Source organism: Piliocolobus tephrosceles, chromosome 2 (genome assembly GCF_002776525.5).
Source record: "Piliocolobus tephrosceles isolate RC106 chromosome 2, ASM277652v3, whole genome shotgun sequence".
Classification (NCBI taxonomy): domain Eukaryota; kingdom Metazoa; phylum Chordata; class Mammalia; order Primates; family Cercopithecidae; genus Piliocolobus; species Piliocolobus tephrosceles.
Genome location: NC_045435.1, coordinates 92873254 through 92879931, shown reverse-complemented (window position 1 = coordinate 92879931; position 6678 = coordinate 92873254).

The window sequence follows — 6678 nt, the reverse complement described above, 5'->3', positions numbered from 1 at the left end:
ATCTTTTCAAAAAACCAACTCCTGGATTCATTGATTTTTTGGAGGGTTTTTTGTGTCTCTATCTCCTTCAGTTCTGCTCTGATCTTAGTTATTTCTTGCCTTCTGCTAGCTTTTGAATGTGTTTGCTCTTGCCTCTCTAGTTCTTTTAATTGTGATGTTAGAGTGTCAATTTTAGATCTTTCCTGCTTTCTCTTGTGGGCACTTAGTGCTATAAATTTCCCTCTACACACTGCTTTAAATGTGTCCCAGAGATTCTGGTATGTTGTATCTTTGTTCTCATTGGTTTCAAATAACATCTTTATTTCTGCTTTCATTTCGTTATGTACCCAGTAGTCATTTAGGAGCAGGTTGTTCAGTTTCCATGTAGTTGAGCGGTTTTGATTGAGTTTCTTAGTCCTGAGTTCTAGTTTGATTGCACTGTGGTCAGAGAGACAGTTTGTTATAATTTCTGTTCTCTTACATTTGCTGAGGAGTGCTTTACTTCCAATTATGTGGTCAATTTTGGAATAAGTGTGATGTGGTGCTGAGAAGAATGTATATTCTGTTGACTTGGGGTGGAGAGTTCTATAGATGTCTATTAGGTCCGCTTGGTGCAGAGATGAGTTCAATTCCTGGATATCCTTGTTAACTTTCTGTCTCGTTGATCTGTCTAATGTTGACAGTGGAGTGTTGAAGTCTCCCATTATTATTGTATGGGAGTCTAAGTCTCTTTGTAAGTCTCTAAGGACTTGCTTTATGAATCTGGGTGCTCCTGTATTAGGTGCATATATATTTAGGATAGTTAGCTCTTCCTGTTGGATTGATCCCTTTACCATTATGTAATGGCCTTCTTTGTCTCTTTTGATCTTTGATGGTTTAAAGTCTGTTTTATCAGAGACTGGGATTGCAACCCCTGCTTTTTTTTGTTCTCCATTTGCTTGGTAGATGTTCCTCCATCCCTTTATTTTGAGCCTATGTATGTCTCTGCATGTGAGATGGGTCTCCTGAAGACAGCAGACTGATGGGTCTTGACTCTTTATCCAGTTTGCCAGTCTGTGTCTTTTAATTGGAGCATTTAGTCCATTTACATTTAAGGTTAATATTGTTATGTGTGAACTTGATCCTGCCATTATGATATTAACTGGTTATTTTGCTCATTAGTTGATGCAGTTTCTTCCTAGCCTCGATGGTCTTTACATTTTGGCATGTTTTTGCAATGGCTGGTACCGGTTGTTCCTTTCCATGTTTAGGGCTTCCTTCAGGGTCTCTTGTAAGGCAGGCCTGGTGGTGACAAAATCTCTAAGCATTTGCTTATCTGTAAAGAATTTTATTTCTCCTTCACTTATGAAACTTAGTTTGGCTGGATATGAAATTCTGGGTTTAAAATTCTTTTCTTTAAGAACGTTGAATATTGGCCCCCACTCTCTTCTGGCTTGTAGAGTTTCTGCCGAGAGATCTGCTGTCAGTCTGATGGGCTTCCCTTTGTGGGTAACCCGACCTTTCTCTCTGGCTGCCCTTAAGATTTTTTCCTTCATTTCAACTTTGGTGAATCTGGCAATTATGTGTCTTGGAGTTGCTCTTCTGGAGGAGTATCTTTGTGGCGTTCTCTGTATTTCCTGAATTTGAATGTTGGCCTGCCCTGCTAGGTTGGGGAAGTTCTCCTGGATGATATCCTGTAGAGTGTTTTCCAATTTGGTTCCATTTTCCCCCTCACTTTCAGGCACCCCAATCAGACGTAGATTTGGTCTTTTTACATAATCCCATACTTCTTGCAGGCTTTGTTCATTTCTTTTTCTTCTTTTTTCTTTTGGTTTCTCTTCTCGCTTCATTTCATTCATTTGATCCTCCATCGCTGATACTCTTTCTTCCAGTTGATCTAGTCGGTTACTGAAGCTTGTGCATTTGTCATGTATTTCTTGTGTCATGGTTTTCATCTCTGTCATTTCGTTTATGACCTTCTCTGTATTAATTAGTCTAGCTGTCAATTCTTCCACTCTTTTTTCAAGATTTTTAGTTTCTTTGCGCTGGGTACGTAATTCCTCCTTTAGCTCTGAGAGGTTTGATGGACTGAAGCCTTCTTCTCTCATCTCATCAAAATCATTCTCTGACCAGCTTTGATCCGTTGCTGGCGATGGGCTGTGCTCCTTTGCAGGAGGAGATGCGCTCTTATTTTTTGAATTTCCAGCTTTTCTGCCCTGCTCTTTCCCCATCTTTGTGGTTTTATCTGTCTCTGGTCTTTGATGATGGTGACGTACTGATGGGGTTTTGATATAGGTGTCCTTCCTGTTTGATAGTTTTCCTTCTGACAGTCAGGACCCTCAGCTATAGGTCTGTTGGAGATTGCTTGAGGTCCACTCCAGACCCTGTTTGCCTGGGTATCAGCAGCAGAGGTTGCAGAAGATAGAATATTGCTGAACAGCGAGTGCACCTGTCTGATTCTTGCTTTGGAAGCTTCCTCTCAGGGCTGTACTCCACCCTGTGAGGTGTGGGGTGTCAGACTGCCCCTAGTGGGGGATGTCTCCCAGTTAGGCTACTCAGGGGTCAGTGACCCACTTGAGCAGGCAGACTGCCCCTTCTCAGATCTCAACCTCCGTGTTGGGAGATCCACTGCTCTCTTCAAAGCTGTCAGACAGAGTCGTTCGCGTCTGGACAGGCCTCTGCTGCTTTAGCTGAGCCCTGTCCCCAGAGGCGGAGTCTACAGAGACAGGCAGGTTTCCTTGAGCTGCTGTGAGCTCCACCCAGTTCGAGCTTCCCAGCGGCTTTATTTACCTACTTAAGCCTCAGCGATGGTGGGCGCCCCTCCCCCAGCCTCGCTGCTGCCTTGCGGTTAGATTGCCGCAGACTGCTGTGTTAGCAAGGAGGGAGGCTCCGTGGGCGTGGGACCCTCCCAGCCAGGTGTGGGATATAATCTCTGGTGTGCTGGTGTTACAGCGCAGTATTGGGGTGGGAGTTACCCGATTTTCCAGGTGTTGTGTGTCTCAGTTCCCCTGGCTAGGAAAAGGGACTCCCTTCCCCCTCGCGCTTCCCAGGTGAGGCGATGCCTCACCCTGCTTCAGCTCTCGCTGGTTGGGCTGCAGCAGCTGACCAGCACCGATTGTCCGGCACTCCCGAGTGAGATGACCCCAGTACCTCAGTTGAAAATGCAGAAATCACCGGTCTTCTGTGTCGCTCGCGCTGGGAGATGGAGACTGAAGCTGTTCCTATTCGGCCATCTTGCTCCGCCCCCACAGAATATATATTTTATTCAACAATGCATGGAACTTACTCCAAGAGTGACTATATGATAGGCCATAAAATGAGCCTTATTAAATTTAAGAACATTGAAATTACATCAAGCACTCTCTCAGACCACAGTTGAATAAAACTGAAAATCAACTCCAAAAGGGATCTTCAAAACCATGGAAATACATGGAAATTAAATAACCTGCTCCTGAATGAGCATTGGATCAAAAATGAAATCAAGATGGAAATTAAAAAATTCTTAGAACTGAACGACAATAATGACACAACCTATCAAGACTGCTGTGAGACAGCAAAGGTAGTGCTAAGAGGAAGGTTTATAGCCCTAAACACCTACATCAAAAAGACTGAAAAAGCACAAACTGACATCTAAGGTCACACCTCAAGGAACTAGAGAAACAAGAACAAACCAAACCCAAACTCAGCAGAAGAAAGGAAATAACCAAGATCAGAGCAGAACTAAATGAGATTGAAACAAACAAACAAAAAAAAAAATACAAAGGATAAATAAAACAAAACGCTAGTTCTTCAAAAAGATAAATAAAATTGATAGTCCATTGGCAAGATTAACCAAGAAAAGAAGAGAGAAAATCCAAATAACTTCACTAAGAAATGAAATGGAAGCTATTACAACTGACACCACTAAAATACAAAAGATCATTCAAGGCTACTGTGAACACCTTTGCACACATAAACTAGAAAGCCTAGAAGAGATGGATAAATTCTTGGAAAAATATAGTCCTTCTAGCTTAAAACAGGAAGAACTGGATATCCTGAACAGACCAATAACAAACAGCCAGATTGAACAGGTAATTAAAAAATTACCAACAACAAAAAAAGTCCAGGACCAGACGGATTCACAGCAGAATTCTACCAGACATTCAAAGAATTGGTACCAATCCTTTTGACGATATTACACAAGATAGAGAAAGAAGGTACCCTCCCTCAATTATTCTATGAAGCCAGCATCACCATACTACCAAAATGAGAAAGGCTATAACCAAAAAGGAAAACTATAGACCGATATCCTTGAACATAGATGCTAAAATCCTCAACAAAATGCTTGGTAACCGAATCCAACAACATATCAAAAAGATAATCCACCATGATCAAGTGGGTTTCATACCAGGGATACAGGGAAGGTTTAACATATGGAAGTAAATAAACGTGATACACCACAAAAACAGAATCAAAAACAAAAATCACATGATCACTTCAATAGATGCAGAAAAAGCATTCGACAAAACCCAGCATCCCTTTATGATTAAAACTCTCAGCAAAATCAGCATGTAAGGACATACCTTAATGTAACAAAAGCCATCTATGACAAACCCACAGCCAACGTAATACTGAAAGGAGAAAAGTTGAAAGCATTCCTCTGAGAGCTAGAACAAGACAAGGAAGTCCACTCTCACCACTCCTCTTCAACATAGTACTGGAAGTCCTAGCCAGAGCAATCAGAAAAGAGAAAAAAAATAAAGGGCATCCAAATCAGTATAGAGGAAGTCAAACTGTCACTGTTTGCTGATGTTATGATTGTTTACCTTGAAAACCCTACGTACTCCTCCAGAAAGCTCCTAGATATGATCAAACAATTCAGCAAAGTTTCTGTATACAAGATTAGTGCACACAAATCAGTAGCTCTTCTATACACCAACAGCGACCAAGAGGAGAACCAAATCAAGAACTCAACCCCTTTTACAAGAGCTGGGGAAAAAAAGGGAATATACCTAACCAAGGAGTCAAAATGCCTCTACAAGGAAAGCTGCAAAACACTGCTGAAAGAAATCATAGATGACACAAACAAATGGAAACGTATCCTATGCTCATGGATGGGTAGAATCAATATTGTGAAAATGTCCATACTGCCAAAAGCAATCTACAAATTCAATGCAATCCTCATCAAAATACCACCATCAGTCTTCACAGAATTAGAAAAAATTTCTAAAATTCATCTGGAACCAAAAAAGAGCCCACATACCCAAAGTAAGACTAAGCAAAAAGAACAAATTTGGAGGCATCACCCTACCTAATTTCAAACTATACTCTAAGGTCATAGTGGTACTGGTACAAAAATAGGCACATAGGCCAGTGGAACAGAATAGAGAACCCAGAAATTAACCCAAATACTTACAGCCAACTGATCTTTGACAAAGCAAACAAAACCATAAAGTAGGGAAAGGACACCCTTTTCAACAAATGATGTTGGGATAATTGGCTAGCCACATGTAGGAGAATTAAACTGGATCTTCATCTCTCACCTTATACAAAAATCAACTCAAGATGGATTAAGGACTTAAACCTAAGACCTGAAACTATAAAAATGCTAGAAGAAAACATTGGAAAAATCCTTCTAGACATTGGCTTAGGCAAGGATTTCATGACCATGAACCCAAAAGCAAACGCAATATAAACAAAAATGAATAGCTGGGACCTAATTAAACTAAAGAGCTTTTGCACAGCAAAAGGAACAGTCCGTAGAGTAAACAGACAGCCCACAGAGTAGGAGAAAATCTTCACATTTTATACATCCAACAAAGGACTAATAACCAGAATCTACAACGAACTCAAACAAATCAGTAAGAAAAAAACTAACAATCCCATCAAAAAGTGGGCTAAGGACATGAATACACAATTCTCAAAAGAAGATACACAAATGGCCACAAACATGTGAAAAAAAAAATGCTCAACATCACTAATGAATGATCAGGGAAATGCAAATCAACACCAAATGCAATACCACCTCACTCCTGCAAGAATGACCATAATCAAAAAATCAAAAAACGGTAGATGCTGGTGTGTATGTGGTGAACAGAGAACACTTTGATACCACTGGTGGGAAGGTAAACTAGCACAGCCACTATGGAAAACAGTGTGGAGATTCTGTAAAGAACTAAAAGTAGAACTACCATTTGATCCAGCAATCCCACTACTGGGTATCTACCCAGAGGAAAAGAAGTCATTATTCAAAAAAGATACTTACATACGCAAGTTTATAGCAGCACAATTCACAATTGCAAAATCGTGGAAAGAACCCAAATGCCCATCAGTCAACGAGTGGATAAAGAACCTGTGGTATACATATATGATGGAATACTACGCAGCCATAAAAAGGAATGAATTCACAACATTTGCAACGACCTGGATGAGATTGGAGACTATTATTCTAAATGAAGTAACTCAGGAATGGAAAACCAAACATCATATGTTCTCACTGATATGTGGGAGCTAAACTATGAGGATGCAAAGGCATAAGAATGATGTAGTGGACTTTGGGGACTTGGGGGGAAGGGTGAGGAGGAGCAAGGGACAGAAGACTACAAATATGGTGCAGTGTATACTGCTCAGGTGATGGGTGCACCAAAATCTCACAAATCACCACTAAAGAACTTACTCATGTAACCAAATACTACCCCAATAACTTATGGAAAAACAAAAATTAAAATTAAAATTAAAAAA